The sequence below is a fragment of the Phalangium opilio genome, unplaced genomic scaffold, assembly GCF_054372755.1.
Source record: "Phalangium opilio isolate 3A_F unplaced genomic scaffold, DU_Popi_V2 ptg000031l_1, whole genome shotgun sequence".
In the NCBI taxonomy this organism is placed as follows: Eukaryota; Metazoa; Arthropoda; class Arachnida; order Opiliones; family Phalangiidae; genus Phalangium; species Phalangium opilio.
Genome location: NW_028324158.1, coordinates 4199761 through 4217249, shown reverse-complemented (window position 1 = coordinate 4217249; position 17489 = coordinate 4199761). Strand labels below are relative to the sequence as shown.

Genomic DNA, 17489 nt, shown 5'->3' with positions numbered 1-17489 from the left:
TAACGGATCGTGTTTTTAAAGTACACTTAAATATTACACTATTCTTCAGGCTGTATCAGTTTACAATTCTAATACCAGAATAGAAAATATTTCAAGAAAGCTTATTTTATTTCGGAAGTAGATAATTGTAAACAGTATTTTTTTGGAAAAGGCATATTATTATTTGGGAAGTGAATGAAGATAAACAACAATATTTTGGAAAAGGCGTAACATTGTTACACCATTTCCAAAATATTACTAACCTAAGTCTAACCAATCAAAACAAAACCTAAAAAACCCAACCGAACCGAACCCAACCCAACCCAACCCAACCTAACCTAACCTAACCAAACCTAACCTAACCTAACCAAACCTAACCAAACCAAACCAAACCAAACCTAACCTAACCTAACCTAACCTAACCTAACCTAACCTAACCAAACCTAACCTAACCTAACCTAACCAAACCTAACCTAACCTAACCTAGCCCAACCTAACCTAACCTAACCAAACCTAACCTAACCTAACCAAACCTAACCTAACCAAACCTAACCTAACCTAGCCTAACAAAACCTAACCAAACCTAACCAAACCTAACCAAACCTAACCTAACGTAACCTAACCTAACCAAACCTAACCTAACCTAACCAAACCAATCCAAACCAAACCTAACCTAACCTAACCAAACCTAACCAAACCTAACCTAACCTAACCTAACTTAACCTAACCTAACACTATTGGGGGTTCAAATAATCAACTTGAAGCAAACCATATCTGGCCTAGTTCTATTTAAGTTCATTTTACACAGCGTACACCATAACAAACAACAGTCGTTTTTCGCATTCCTGTTTTTCTGCTCTTTTGAGAACTGCTGTAATGGTACGCCGCGTTTACAAGAACCGCTGTAATGGTACGCCGCGTTTACGAGAACCGCTGTATCGGTAACTGTTGTAACGGGTAAACTGCCATTTCGGGAAACCGCTATTTAGGGAACTGCTGATATGAGGACCGCTATTATGGAATCCGCTCATACGGGAACCGCTCATCTGAGGGCTTCCCTTATTTCCGAGCTCAGTCAAGGAGAAAGAAGCTCGATGCTGGTAAAAGCTTTATGGCCTAGTTTCCTTTCAATTTTGCTTCTTCCTATATCCTTTAGATAGGCATTGGCCAAAAGGGGAAGATCAACCATAGGAGAAATGAAGCCGGGGAGACACGCTGGGCCACGAGTCTATTCATTTATTTACACATTCAGCGGAAAATTTTCGATCCCATGCCGCGTGTTTACTAAAAGTAATATATTGGAAACCCTATCAAAACTTCCAATAAGACCCTGAAGTGCCGAACGGGGATCAAGTTCAGTCCTCGGGACTTTCAACCAAGGAAACATAGTACTCAATTACATTTTATATATCGGACATTGTAAATGTTCAATTACAGATAGATATGATTGCTTTAAAATTTTATTAGAAGTATATTTCTTTAGTGGAAGTGTTTCTCTACACGATAGCTAATTTTAATTGTCATCAGTTCATGACCTCAACTTTTACCCTTATTGACTTAAACCATCGTGGACATTAAATTGTCTCGAGTTTTATGAACAACTATTCGTCTGTTAAAACATCCCATGACTTCAACTTTAACCTTTATAGGTTTAAAACGTCGACTAATTGTCTTAAGTCTTTTGAACAATTAGTCGTCTGAAAAAGCATTTCATGCCTTCAACCATAAGTTTATAAGATATGTTCCAAAAGTAAGAGACTACCTATACTTCGTAAAGCTAGAGACTTACAGCTCGAGCTAGTTCGAGAACGACAAGCGAGAATTGACTACACTCGGTTAATTTTGCAGTCCATCTTCCTATTTAGTATGTACTAAGCCTTTGACAACGCCTCACCAGACGTCGCTTTACGAGAATCTATGACGTTTCACCTATGTCACTTCATGAAAAACACTCAGTAGCCAGTGACAAAATTTTGGAACATATCTTATGAACCTTTGCTTAAACCTAAAACCTAATATTATAACAAAATGCCTATTATTGTGATTTTTGAAGTAAATATTCTTAGCAGAAACAACCGTAAAGCAGCATTTGAGCAACTTAAGCGAGTCCATCTGTATTTAAGTATAGTTGAAAAGATGCTGAGTAACCGAAAAACAAAACAGAACTTTAGCTAAACTTGACCTTTTAAGCCCAGCGCATATCAGGACCAAAATGGAATTCTACCCAATCCGAAAAACATATTTTCAGTACAATATGTTTCATTATTAAAAATATTAAAAATAAATTCATTAAGCCAGCAAACCTATTCAGCTTTTGCGATAAGAAAACCTTAGCGTTCTTTTCAATTTCCAAACCCAACCAGGTCTCCCCCTAATTAAATACTTCACCTGGGAAAAAAAGTCTCAATTTTTATTTTTTCCCCCTCTAAAACCTCATTCTTTTCCGTGAGTAAAATTACTTTCGTTGCCGTGACTTGTCCAAAAGTTACTTCCCAACCTGGGGATAAAGTTCATATAAGCTAAAAGTCAAGCACAAGCCAGGAAAAATAAGCCTTCAATGAAAATAAGAAACCCGAACGATAAGGAAAAATTGTGAAAAAGGAAAGAAGTTTCTCTTCTCTGCCATATCAAAATGAAGGAGCCTGTATACCTAACCTGAGGAAAAATTGGCAAAGTGGAATAGTTACTTGTCTTAAATGGTTGAGGAACGTGTTCTCTAAATGTTAATGCGTAATTGCAGATTGAAGAAGATCAGAATCAGTTCGTGCAGTTCATAAAAGGCACTAAGAAATTGAGAAATGAAAACAAAGTTGCGCGTCATAGACCTCATTCAAAACTCTAAATTAGGCCATTTTCGTTGGATTTATATTAAACTTATTAACCAAGGATATCTCGAAGCTATCTCAGAAGCCTTAGTGTGACGTCACTCATGCTACTTGCCCATAGTACCAAGGCGGTACCAAACATGGCCGCCCACTGCCAAAGCTAAGCCCGTGACGTTTTACCTATGAATTAACATCACAACTGAGAAGGTAAAATGGGTGTACGCAACCCTCATAATCGGGACGTTTAAAAGGGTTCGCTCAAAAGGGACGCTCTCATGACACAAAAACCATAAAGCGCAGGTGCCAACAGCAATAAGACAGAGTTTCCCTTCTGAGTTTCATCGAAATTCTCAATAAGACAGCTGCTGTAGTTATCTTAATAACATCAGAAGGGGATAATAGAAGAAAAATGAGACTCTCTACCCTCTTAACACTTTAGTTATGTAACATGATTCACCCTAGGCTCAACCTTTTGGACCGCTCTCCTGCTTATCAAACTTCAGATGGACATCGCACCATAGGTTGAACTATATAACCTTTTGGATCTACCCATAAACCTCGTCTTGACAAATAGTTAAGCGCTAATGGAGTAATGATGAGGGAACTATTTATCGGGTATGTGATTAGGTTTAGCAAACTTGCTCCAAATGTGAAGTGATTTTGGGAAGAATCATGTTACAATTACCTATAGCCCCGCTTTGTGATACACTTCTCTCGAAAAGAAGTATTATATACTTCTAGCAACATTAACTGTTAAAAGTAACACTTAATTACTATCTAAATCATTATCACTGAAATCATGTTCCTTTAACAATAAATGCCTTGCTGGTAAGTATATTGGTTTTTGATTTTTCGGCGTATTAAACTAAATGCACTTTGGTATTCATTTAAGATTTATTGGTTTTCCCATAATGCTTGTTAAAGCCATTTACGTCGTCGAAATGCTTCTGGAAATCCTTCCAAAGGCTTAGAAGAGTCGGTGCTTATATCTCTATAACTTATGAAACGCAAAAATATTTCTTTAACCATTTCTTTAAGGGGATCTGTAACTGGTATAAGCCTTTCCGACGAAAGATACGAACCTCTTACGTACTAGCCTTTGAACTACTTTGACCACTTGAAAAAGAACGTGACTGAGGATGAAACGTTTATTGCACACGTCTTGAAATGATATACCCTATCTATATTCCACGGTAAGTGAAGGACCTAACGAGGCTTGCAGTTTTGGCAAAGTGACCAGGGGAATTAATATACACTGGCCTTACGGAACTTACGAAACCTTTTTTTTTTCTTCGAACACACAAGCGTTTCCAAATTTGCCTTTGGCTTCTTTGACATTATCGACAGAGCTTAAGGTCAGCGGTTGAACATCACCTGACTCCAACATGGAAGATTAAACTATGTTTGCGTCGTATTGCGAATTGGACCGGCTGATTTCGGACTAAAGTCAGTAGAACAATCTTCCGGTTGATTGAGAAGAAGTTACAACACTTTGAGGAAAGAGTATGAATTTGCTCAATTTCCATATGAATGCGTAAATTATATGTGATGTATTCGTTTTGACATAAACGTTTCACTCCTAAATTAAATGAACTGATTCACCAGGCTAACATAAGCATCTGTGCGAATGTCACTGACAACCATGCAGTAGACACTTTCGACGTGAAAAAGGGACATACAACGGCGTTGATTCAGAAGTGGGCATTTCACGAAAAAAAGGGGCGAAAATTTGTACAGCTATTCTTGGTGAAACCCAAATAAATTCCATAAAATACCCAGGACTGCGTTGATAAATTGTTGTCTCCGCGCACTCACATGATACAAAGATACTACAGTGCAGGCGCCAAAAAGAGAGATGAAAGGCAGAGTTTTACTCCCGATCCTTTCCCTATTAGATTCGACAAAATGGCCTATACCTTTTTTGAAATTAACTTTTAACAGAATTCCAAAATCGAAAAATATCAATTATTCTAGAAAACAAAGCGGAATTTTTTTGAGACCCATGAATAATTACTTTGATGTGTGTTTAATTAAGGACCACTTTAGGTTACTATCGTTTCGACTACTGGGAAAACTGAATACATTCCAATAGAAGGAAAACGCGGGCTGGAAAATCAGCTTAAAGGTCAAGTTATTCTTTCGAAGGTATATTCTGTGTTTTCCTATTTTTTCTATAGCGGAATTGGCGAAAGTTATCGCCGACAACTGTTGCCCTGTATGACGCACGACGCTTATTAACAGGTTCCAATAGGAAGGGTGGTAAGGAGGATTGCCTTGGTAACCCCGTTCAGACATTCAAGCAATCTTGCTTCTCCGGACATACACTTAACCGGAAATCTAGTCATCCGTAGGCGAAGGTGGATTTTCTTACCTTTAAAGATTGGTCGTACCAAACGCCGCTTTGTGTCGTCGCTGCTCATGATATCTACGACCATGCACCGCCGATAACGCCCCCAGAAGGAACTAGAGAAACGAAGCAAATGGCTCCTCGTTTTTGCTTCAATGAACTTGCAGTTGCAGCTGCTTCACTCGCTTTTATCTGAAGAGGAAACTTTACACTCTCTTTGCTCCGAAAAATACGATAATTCGGATGGCTAAAAGTTTTTCCCAAATTTATTCTGAAGGTTCTGAAATGAGAAAATAAATTTTATATGGTTAAGTTGGTTTCGTAGCTTTGATTAAACTTGCGAGGCTAAAGATTGCCTTAAGATGAGGATTAAATAAAGGGTTTATTAGTAAAACGAGGCATAAGTGCATGGTACCCTTTTCAAAATATTAATTAATCAGACTTCTGATTATTTAAATAAAATAATTCATTCCATACCGTACTGTACTGTCTTTTCGGTGCGTTTTAATTTGAATAGCGGACGACACGAAATCACGAGTCAGAAATCATTATTTTTAATTTAATTTTTCAACGCCACCTATTGGCACTAAAAATAAAGGCGCAAAAATCAAATTAGACTTAATATGGGTATAGGATTTTTTAAAAAAGTTTCATATCTAAAAGTTGAGGCAGGAAAAATTGGACTGTGATAATTTCTTTCATTTGGTTATTCAATTGTCAAATTTCTATTCACACGACCCAACTACTTAAGTTGACTCACTAAAATGAGTCAAACAGTTGTATCTTTAGACGTTTCATAGAAAGTCCTTCAATTTAAAGCGTAGCTAAAAAGGGGCCAGTTATAAAGGCTCCTTTCTTTCATAATTCCAAAAGTAACTGAAATTCAACTAAAGAAAAATGAGAATAAAAGGAAAAGTTTCCTTGATCCTCCTCAAATCTACAAATCGATTTCATTCTTTCTCAAGTTCCTGGGATTTTCGTTCTTCAAACAAACTTTTGCCTAAATCCGAAATAGCTTAGGTTACTCCCCTAAACTACCTTCTATTTCATTTTGCGATGGAGGTGTTCTGTTCGCACCAAGATATAAAGGTACGGGAAAACACGCTCCTTTGAAAACAGATGGAAATATACTTTAAATATTTGTTCCTTCGCAGAGTCACACAGCGTGGCAAGTGAGAAATTCCAGAATTTTGAATATTTTAAACAAAGATGCAGACATCCACGCATAACGAAAATTACTGGAGAAACTTCAAGGTTTATTTCAGTAAACTCAAAATGTAACCTTGACGCGTACCTTGCCAATAAAATAAAACCAGAACCCCCAGGTAAGCAATTTCTAGCTGTTTATTAGTGGAATGGTTTCAAATATTTCAAACAAAATTAGGCTTTGGATGAGTCTACACTGGTGCAATCAAGAAGGGTCATTTTTGAAACCTAACTCGATTTGTAAGGAGATTATTGATTTTAACATGTCACCAATGTTGGTTTTATATTATTTTGACAAGGAGGAGTTTTTATTTCTGTATAAAGTTTTAATTTGATAACTAGCATAATTTCAGCGCCAAACAATGCCACTTGATTCGATGACTAAAAACCGTTATCTTTTCAGTTTATTGAAAATCGTAATAAAGAGAATATTTGATATTTTAATTGTAATTAAATTGGATTTGGTCGAGAGTGTGGCGAACTCCTGTAGGCCAAGCTCCTGGACCACAATGTTTGAATACGACACAGGCCTTCTATCCTACCCTTTAGGTACTGCCTGACCCGTGTCAGCGGGAGCTGGCTTCACCCCAACACCCCTTTCCGAGTAAACTTGATGTCCTTCCCTGATCAATCACAAACTGATACCTGATTAATCATATCCTAGCCGCGGATCCTCCAAGGGACCCAGTTGCAATGAAACCCTTCCAAAAAAAAGCCTTAACTTTTTGCTACTCTCAAAAGAGTAGTGTCGGTAGAGAGGGGAGTAGACAGTGTAGTGCGCTTTTGTAAGAGTGGATACTGTACGCGCCTGTTAGGGGGATGACACTGAGCTAAGAGATAGAAGGGTATGACGTTTGCATACGTAGAACTGACATTACTCTAATGAGCGAAGGTCTGCTGTGATTAAGCTTAAAAATCATACTTATTTCTAAACTATTCAGGGAGAAACCATTAGTGCGAATTTTTTCGCATAGACAGACCTTGGAGAGAAACCCCTCGATTAGATTATAGCTACTGAATTATTTTTGATAACCTTAGCTGGATTTACAATAAATATTAATAAACTTTGATACTTCCGCTAATTGATATTCTGATTTATGACGTAGGATGCCATTAAAGTTTAATACACACGGTTTCAAACCATAAATCTCCTGGAATACTTGTCGTTATATAGAAATTAATGGGTGTTTTTTAGGGTTAAAGTATTGCTGACGTATACGGTCTTGTATACAGGACATTTGATGTAAACCCGGCAATTTAGAGCAATTTCCGGTTAGTGAGCAGTGAGAAGGCAAACCCATCTCCGAGGAAGTGGATCCCACATTTTCATTTTTTTATTTTTTCTATAGTAGACGTAACGTTACAGCTTTTTGGCTTTTTCTAAAATTTTGAAGAAATAAAAAAACACCAAGGGTCCAGCGAATCGTAAATGCCTTTCCTAGAAACCCGTCGTCTCGCTCCAGATGCTTCAAGGATCCAACTCTTACAATTGTATCCCATCCTGAAAGCGCATCACACATAAACCTACATTCTAACGTGCTTTAAAGCAATGTAAAAAATTGCAATGGCAGCGTTTTTAAAGAGCACAAGAAAGGTTTTTTCATACATATTCCTTAATATTTTCGATATTTTTACACATCTGCTATATATTTCGATATTCCGAAGCAGTTTCGTGTAAAGATAGTTACAGATAATTCACCTGAACTAACAACATATGCATGTTTCAAAAACTGTAGCCTAGCTGCGATCAGCAGTGTTTAAAAGATACGAGAAGAAGTGTTCAGTGAATTGTCATAATCGGTTATAATGAATGAAAGCTAATTTGAACTTTACTATTTCTTACACAGTCTGAAGTGATTTCGGATTTACAAACATTCGGTTTTGACTTATGCTTGACCAGTAGAATTTCACCATAATTGAAAATGGACAACTAATGTGATTTTTAAATGGCCCAAAAGTGATCTGTTAAAACCGAAAGTCATTTATCCTATTTCAGATGCCTAAAATTCCAATTTAATTACTTATTTCGTGAAGCTGCAAAACTTTATTTCACAGGACTTGGTCTTCATTATGCAATTTTGAAACTCAGCAATGTTGTTTGATCAATTGTGGCCCCTCCCTATGCATAAGTATCATGGCTACACTATGGGAATTTCCCGTGCATTTCTACATTTTCCTTTTACACCACCATGTTCTTAAAATGGGTAATCTTTTACGTGGACGTTTATACTTATTGCATCTCGCATGTGGAACGAACCAGTAAAAAGCTTTTCTCCGCAGACCAAAAGATGGCTGGTCTTTTTTCAATGTCCACCAAAAAAAAACAGGGTTCTTGCAAGGGGATAATATTTTATTTTAGCTTCGAATCAGACGTGGAAAAATGGCCTTAAATCTTACCTCCCTTCATCCGTAGGACGCGTTAAACTTTTCGTTCAAAAGAATAGAAACAATAGGATGGAAGTTACAATGGTTGATATTGAGTCAATAAGAATTCTCTAGGAAATTCTTTATTAACTCAATGATTCTATTTGGTCGAACGACGCTTTTATAAGATACAAAGCAACATTTCATTTTCAACGTTATCGGAATCAACAAGTAAAGAGTTCTTCCCTAAGGGGAAATGTAGAAGAAAATATGGGAAATCGAAAAACAATAGCGTGTATTTGAAACTTAGTTCTAAACCGGTTTCCGAGATTTAATATCGTTGTTTTGAAACATTTGGATTTCTTTTACTTTCGTGAGCACTAAAAGCCCTATACGGGGTTGCCAGATTTTACCTCTCCGAGTGACGTATGTCACGGAGAAGTTCTGTTATGACCGAGTCTGTGTGTGTGTCTGTTGTTACACCCCCGGGGTATGTTCGCAGTTTCCAAATCGTAGCAAAGGTGTTCGCCATTTACGGACCGTTATCACAGTTCACAAAAAATTTCGAAAAATGTATTTAACTACGTTAGCTACTCCACCTGAGACCATTCTGCAATTTAATGGGCACTATTACTTCATCTGCCTAGTCTGTCGTTAATTCCACATAGACAACAATCTGTACTTATTGGTTTTTAACACCACTGTCATTTGGTCGGTGTCATTGTCTTTGGCTTCAAACACCACCCTTAATTGTCTCTGAAATTTTTGCGTATCCCACATAGACGCCAACGGTTCACAGTGAGCCGAAAGATAAACATTAAAATGCATAGTTTAAGGTCCTTTAATAGAACCAAACGATTATTTAAATAATCCTTGATAGAACCAAGTGCCATGATGGTTATTTGATCGCGGTAGTTAATGGTCTGACCGTAATCGAATTATAGCTTTCAAACTTCCATTTATTTTTGCACATTCGGTTTTTGTAAGTCTAGAGACACTTAAACTTTAGTATATACAAAGGTTAACAGTCATGCTTGCAAACTAAGTGTATTATTTGAGGTATAACGAGAGGATAGTGTTCACACGTCAACCTAGTTGCAAATAGACCGTTGAGTAATGCTTGATTAATTCATTAAATTTAACTTCTGCTTTTGCTTATCTCAAAAGAACAAAAATTGCATATCTAGGTGAACAAGTTTGTTGGTAGTCGTCTCGACTCTGAGAGGTATTATTTTGCTTTTCCAACTTGTTTACATGTACATTTAACTCTTGTTGCGGAGTTGTATTCAATGTGATACGGCATAAAATTTGACCCAAATCTTTGCAAATGCTACGTAGTTTTTTATGTTTAACTTATTTTTAAGAAGTTTTCAAGAAAGTGGAATTTAATAGAAAATATCGATGAAATTTGAGTTTGGAATATCACGGAATATTGTTCTTCTCAAGTCCACTTTACAGAAAAAATAATTCAAATGTGTAAATAAGTTAAGGATTATCTCAATGTATAATTATAAACGTAAGTCATTTTTAAAATGAAAAGGAAACTCCCATTTCACATTTTCACAGAAATAATGTAAAAAAGGAAATCATTTAAATATTGTGAAAAACAATTTACAGAAAAACATATTCCTCCTTTAAAATTTTAAGTTTTGTTATTAAATGCTACGAACTCGTTCAATTCCTTAAGCCATCTTCGAAATATACCAGATGAACTTAAAAAAGTCTATTTACAAATATTCCAATAGTAATCACGACTCAAATGGCAAATACCATTCTTAACATAATTATCATATCTAATACCACGAAAAAGGCATCCACCAATGGAGTTGAACTAAAACACGCTTTAACGCGTACAATCGACTTTGCAATAACGCTCTAGTAATATTCAGAGAAGTGCATGATGGGACGCGGCTGTGCTTGATGATGATTTGTTAAGTACGATTAGCTTCGACTGAATTTCACTTGTGAACCGTGATCAATTCCAAGTTGTCGTTTCCCACAGCCAAGGTAGCTCAACGTTGATTAAATCATGCATGAAGATTGTCTCTTTAGCTACCCTTTCGCAACAGAGACAGTTTGACACGGGTGTCGGGTTAAGCCTAGAGGTTACTCCAAATTCCTTCCTAAACAGGGATAGATTAAATTTTAGAAGCAGGAATGGAGAACAGAGTAATCTGGGCGGTCGTCAAAGTCCCGGACCCGGATATGAAAGAAGAGGCGGGTCATAGCGACAGAGGTAAAGAGGAATTACGAATTTTTGAATGTCCCCGTCAGCAATATCATCAAAATGTAGTTTAAGTGAGCCAATAAGAGGGGCTCTATACTGGGCTATGAGTCGGACTGAAGTAAATACTAACCATTCTCCTTTCCTGCTTCTAAAATTACATCTATACCTGACAAAATCTTGAAATTAAAACTTTATCAGATATTGATCCAATTTGTGCCACCAGATGGGTTTAATTCTACTGAACATTTGTTTAGCACACGCAAACCGTTTTTGAATAAAACAGTTGGCATTTTCAAAGCCCACAGTTGTACACGCACACAAACTTCACTTTTCTTCCAATTCTATTGAAAAGAGGAACCCGGCGAATAGAACTTGTATACGAAAAGCAAGAAAATCATCTTATGAAAAGATGGAAATAAGAGACGCAGTGAGCGAGTATCCCATTATATCATTTCTTTTCTTATCTCTTTATCTACAAGAAGATGTATTAAACGGAAATTTCCCAGCCATATTTCCGGTACATAAAAACGCTTTTCGCTTCGTTGAATGTCATCTTTACATTAATCTATAGCAGTAGGTTTTTTATGCTAAAGAAATCACAGAGCGTCATTTTGACGAAGTGCACTCTCCCTAAGTTTTATCTTATATCATTCATTATAGCCTAAACTCAAGGTTTTGTTAAACCTATATTTTATGTAGAACAATAAAGGCAAGACGTTTCCCGGTTATCATTAGGCCTAGACAAAAAAAACCTACATTATTTCGTGTTCCCGATCACGTGGCGCATTCTCACGTCTAAAGGACTGCGCCGAATGAGATATTTAGTAGAGAGCTTTCAGATGGGGTACGTCACACCCTCCCAAGTCTTACCGCCGTTCTGGTAGCCATATTGGGTGGTCTCAGCTTCATTCCTGCTTCATACCCATCAATATGGCAGCATAAATTATGTCACGAGACTCAGCTCCTCCAACTGAAAGCTCTCTATAGTCCTGAGACTCCTGACCCATAATGAAGTAATTTTTGGCGGCGAAACCTAACGCCTTTTTCGGAGGTGCAATGCTGCCAGACACTTTTCCATAGTGTTTTTTGGATTGATCGTCGTCTGCTATTAATTACGTTTTCATACACAGTACATCCGTACGGTTAATTTTTGTTAATGGAAAACTTCAATTGCCTTAATTTCAATACTTTTTAATTGAAAATTTCAATTTCGAAACGTGGAAGAAAGTACAGTAAAACTTTAAAGAATACGGCATAGACGCGGCCATTTTTATAATTGTTCCCTCTAATTATGAACCAGACGATAATCAGTTACCAAAACCACGGCCCTCCCGCACGTGATTTAATTAGCTATGGCAAAAAAAAATATCTCTCTACATAAATGGCGGACTATCACGTGATCATACTTTTCCCGCAGAAAACGCCGCGATATTCTAGAGAACTCTTCGGCGTTCAAATGGACCAATACTATTTCCCACTTGCGCTGTAAGTCTCCCTGGTGTCGGTTTTCCTGATTTCATCAGGTCGGAAAGTAGATATTTTACAAGAAAATTCGTAAAAATTAGCTTCTACAGCTTACAAGATTTCACCCTAACTAACGAACTATAACTGATCAGTAAACTCATAGTTACTTCCAGCCTAGAGAAGAAAAAAGACCAACTCATTTCCTTTACCCTTTAAAACAAAAATGTAGAGAAGCTATTAGTAAAACGAGAGTAGACGATAGATGGTTCTTAACGACTTAGTTCCAATTCTTAAAGGAACTTTTATAACCATAAACAAAAGTGACAACCTAATAAATGATTATACAAAAACGAGTTTTGCTTCGCAGTCCTTAAAAAACTGCATTTATACACAATCCGCGGCACTTTTTCAAACCCACAAAGGGCCAGAAATTAGAAATTATTTTATGTATTGCAATTTGAAATTAAGTTTAATCGATATGAGAAATTTGGTTTTAATTGCGTAGTTCAAACATTTGTTATGATTAGAAATTTTACAACAAAAACGGGTATAAATGCGGCGTTTCGAGATAAAGGGAGCTTAGATTTTCACGTATGAAATTATATAGAATCTGTTCCCCTAAAAACTTATCCCTCTCAAATAATTAAAGCGAAAAAATAGAAAATGAGCTTTTAACATTTTAGTTTTTCAGGGTGGAAGAGATAAGAACACTTATTTCGAGTAAAATGTCGCTTTACTACTCCTAAAATGAGGTCCCTCATTCTGATTTGTGGTTTTAAAAGCAGTGTCGTATTTCAGACATTTATCATACATTCAGATAAGGTGTTCATATGTGTGTTGTTACATCTTGTATAAGTTTTAAACTTCAATTCGAACTCGAGTCATAATAGTCCTTGATTTAGCTCTTTGTTCCGAAACGCCGCATTTATACCCGTTTTTGTTGTAAAATTTCTAATCATAACAAATGTTTGAACTACGCAATTAAAACCAAATTTCTCATATCGATTAAACTTAATTTCAAATTGCAATACATAAAATAATTTCTAATTTCTGGCCCTTTGTGGGTTTGAAAAAGTGCCGCGGATTGTGTATAAATGCAGTTTTTTAAAGACTGCGAAGCAAAACTCGTTTTTGTATAATATCTGTCCCTTTTTGGGGAGAAACGTTATTTGGGAATAAATTAGTTCTGGAATAGTGAAACTCATTCGTCCAATTTTTTAAGACTAATTATATAGTATTTCACTAAATCGTAACTTGCATTCGGAAATTGGAATGGTCGGATAATACAATGCACTGTATAAAAACACACTATGCTAAATATTCGTTGAAACCATGTGAAAATTATAAAAATTCTTCAACTATTTCTTTGTGATCATTTAACGTTAGGCTTACAAAGACAAAAATTAGGCCCAAAAAGTTTTAAAAAAAAATCACGTGAACTTAATTAGAGAATCAAAATGGTGAAATTAAGCGCGAGATTTGAATTGAAACTTTAATTGAAATGCAGCGCGTGCTTGCGCGTGAGCTAGCGCGTGGTTTAAAATATTTATTTTTAAAACCTATACAAAAAGGCCAAGTTAACCTTACACTACGAGAAATGAGATACTATACCTTTTCAGCCTTTGCTAGTGCTGTAAAGTTAGGCTGTGAAAAAAGTGTACCCCCTTGGTCGCGAAAATGTTTCCACCTCATAATGTTAAGCTCCATAGAGTTTAACATTACGATTTCGGATTGAGTATAAATAGAAAATCCCTGACGGGATTTTCTTAATATTGTCCATAGAAATGGAAAAAATCTGAAGTCAATTCTATTCCAAGTTTACAACGAGCACAACACTACCATATATATCTATCAAAACAAATTACTCATAGGGTTAAACCTTTAGCTACTTATTACAACGATGTATTCTCTTCGTGAAACCAGTTACAGAAAACAAAGATTTGGATAGCTATATAACCAAAACTATCCTATTTAATGGGTTTCTTTTGAAGTGAGTGTCGTTCGAACTTAGAAATGGTTAAACAATTTATTAAAGAATAAAGGGTGGCTTAGCTATTCAAAGTCACGTTAACTGCAATTTTATACAAAATCACGGTAATTTCGCATCTTCACACAAAATATGCATATTTTAAAACATTTCAGGTTAAACTCTAATGCGATGTCAAAATCTTAAACCCGGAATTCATACAGCTAACATAAGTCATTGTCTCCCCATATTGCCATGTTAATTTGCGTATAATTGTGGAGCAAGGGCTTGTGGATAACCCTATTCCTAGGTTTTTCATATTGCGATTTCATTGGCTGGTCAAATTAAAAAATCAGGTTCAGCAAGATTATTTATACGTGACATGAAATTCGTCATGTTTAACCTAATTCAAGAAAACGTATAGAGATAAATGCAACCGCAGGAAGATGTAGATTACTCCTACTTGGAATGCTTAACCGGCCCGTCGAAATCGAGTGTAAACAAGTTCTCTTCGAGTCGTGCGAACGAGTAGGCATGTGAACAGCCAATAAAACGCTAGGAAAGAGGAATGTGCGGTTTAAAGAAGTTTCAAACCCTTCTCCTAACCTTCAATCTCCTATCTTCAATTACCTATGGCCTCTTAAAGATTCCAAGTAGGAGAAATCTATGTATTCCTGATGCTGCACCTTATATTTAAACTGACTAAAATAATCTCTTAAGTTGGTTTAAAAAACTATTAACCAGATTTTCTTTCAAACACTCGATTACTCAAACCACTTTAAGTAAGTTAATATCAAAACCATCAGGGCATTATATTCTGTTTTTCCTTTTGATAAAGTTTACTCTTTGTCGCTAGGCTTGGAAGCCCATGCAGGACCTTGGAAATTGAGAGCCTGATCGTTTGTTTCCAGTAAATGATGTTTACTTCCTTTGGGCTCGAAATCTGTCTTATTTGAATTACAATGCCATTGTTTCCTTAATAATCTGGCTCGGGAACAAAAGGCTGGTCGATACATAGACGCGATATACCGGTTTGGTTTGGGTACGAGTATTAAAATACTCAAAGCTAAAGTGAGAAAGTCAACTGAATTGCTGATTTTGAATAAATAGCTTAGCGCGCACGCGTATCCAGGAAGATTAAGTAGAGCATAAGCTTATAAAATACGTTCCTACCATAAGTATGACACTATCTATACTTTGTAATGTTTAAGTCTTACAGAGAGCTAATTCGAGAACGACAAGCGAGATTCAACTACCCTCGGTTTTGCGGTCCACCTTCCTTTTTAGTCTGTACCAAGCATTTGACACCGTCTCACCATTCGTAGCTTTACGAGAATCTATGACGTTTCACTTACGTCACTTCATGACAAGCTCTCAGTATCCAATGACAAACTTATCGAACATATCTTATGAACTTACGTTAGACTTGCAATTAAGATTATAGTACAATTCCAAAGGTACAGTTTGCTATGAACTGTAAGATTGGACGTCTCGTGTGTGAGATTCTATCAGTTGAACGTGTCTTTTCGGGTGTTTGTAAAATTTATACATTTCATGTTGAGGCCGAACGATGTAACATGGGGGTAAAATTTGGCCTTCCATCTCGCTTTTCGGTGCCTGCGCTCTACGATTTTAGGGTCCAGAAAGTTTGCAGAGACGGCTATGAGTCAACCCTCTTGTATGTCCCGATTTGTATGTTCCCTTGGAACTGTATTATAAATTTGAGTAAAGGTTTGCAAATAGAAATCAAAGTTATTGTTGTATGCTTGAAAATATTTGGTTTATGTAAGACAAGAAACGGTTTCCAATTTTCTAAAACTCGTATAAAGGGTTATTAACTTATCAAACCTAACACGACAACGTATATGAAAACCGACTTATAATAAGCATGAAGATTTGTTTACGTTGCTTTCGAAAGTAAATATAAATATGTTACCATGGAAAAAGGGAAGAAGCGATGAAACTCTAAAATGCATACTTCATAGAGAGAAACTATGGACAGCCTTATAAAACTGACAGTATATTCAAATTGATTAGAAAGAGTTTCAAAAATTAACTCTAAGAAAAATATCATGCACTTTGAAAATAAATGTAATGATATTGAAATGGCTTGTTAAATGTGAGAAACCGTATAGGGTTTCGGTAAACCAGTTGTTTGAACATACTGGGGTTTCTGATAATTATGTAAGCATAGCCAAGGATTTCTCGGTTTTAATAAAAACGATTAGCTTTAACTTGGCTGAACTAAACTTTATTGAAGAGTCATAGTTTCATCGACGTCTATAAACAACTAAAATATGATGTCGGTTATCAGTTAGATTTAAAGTTAGCCCTTCATGCAGTAAGAGTTTTTACATCGTCTATTTTAACAGTTAAAAACATTATGTGAAATTGTGATCTAAGTTTCGTCAACATAAAATATTATATTTAAAGCTTTAAATTATGTCTATATTTTACATGGCGAAACCGAAGATATTACCAGATTTCACCTTCCCTTTAGAAAGTAATTATTGAATCTATAAATCAAGTTCATCAATCATTAAAGATTTTCTTGACTGTTTCCCACTTTATTATACATTCGCGTGGTACCACAGAATTAAAAAAGGCATAATCAGTGAACATCAGAATATCTATAACAGACAGCATTATGTTTATTAACCAAGTACCATCGAATAGATTGAATAACTTAGGGAGATAGAAGAATCCTTCCACTATCCATCACGGAAGGATCTTTAATAAAAAGACAAATTAAGAAAAATAGATCAAACGTTAAAGTTACTTCGTACGGAAATGAAAGCTAATAATTAGTTTGCTTTTAAAGTCTGAACTTAATTCTTACACTAACGACAACGGTCCCAATTTATCAAGAGGTTGAACACTTCGTTGTTTAACAAATACTTTATTTGTAAAGATGGCGGCAAATGGGACTAGGGAACCAGTGTAATAAATATTAAAGAAAATTGACGAATTGCACGGACGTTGTTCAATAAAGAAGGTTGTTTCTACATTTTTCAAAATGGCGGCGGATTCGAAAAATATTGGTTGTTGTCTGCCTGCAAAACTTCAGTCTTCTAGTTAAAGCTATTTGTGTTGGGCATTGATTATCAGTCA

At 36.1% G+C, this 17489-nt stretch overlaps 1 protein-coding gene and 1 long non-coding RNA gene across 3 annotated transcripts in view; one reads left to right on the top strand and one right to left on the bottom strand.

Annotated features, from left to right (window-relative positions):
- LOC149690116 (transient-receptor-potential-like protein) overlaps window positions 1–17489 on the bottom strand; it is a 143339-nt gene that overhangs the window by 116366 nt on the left and 9484 nt on the right. For both annotated transcript variants that reach the window (XM_089869655.1, XM_089869656.1), the window contains exon 2: window positions 5176–5431. The gene's annotated coding sequence lies outside the window, so the exon portion shown is untranslated. The remainder of the gene's footprint in view (window positions 1–5175; window positions 5432–17489) is intronic.
- On the top strand, window positions 5955–7392 carry LOC149690117 (uncharacterized). The gene is made up of 3 exons (XR_016383633.1): window positions 5955–6240; window positions 6306–6476; window positions 6536–7392. It is a non-coding gene; the product is annotated as an uncharacterized LOC149690117 (long non-coding RNA).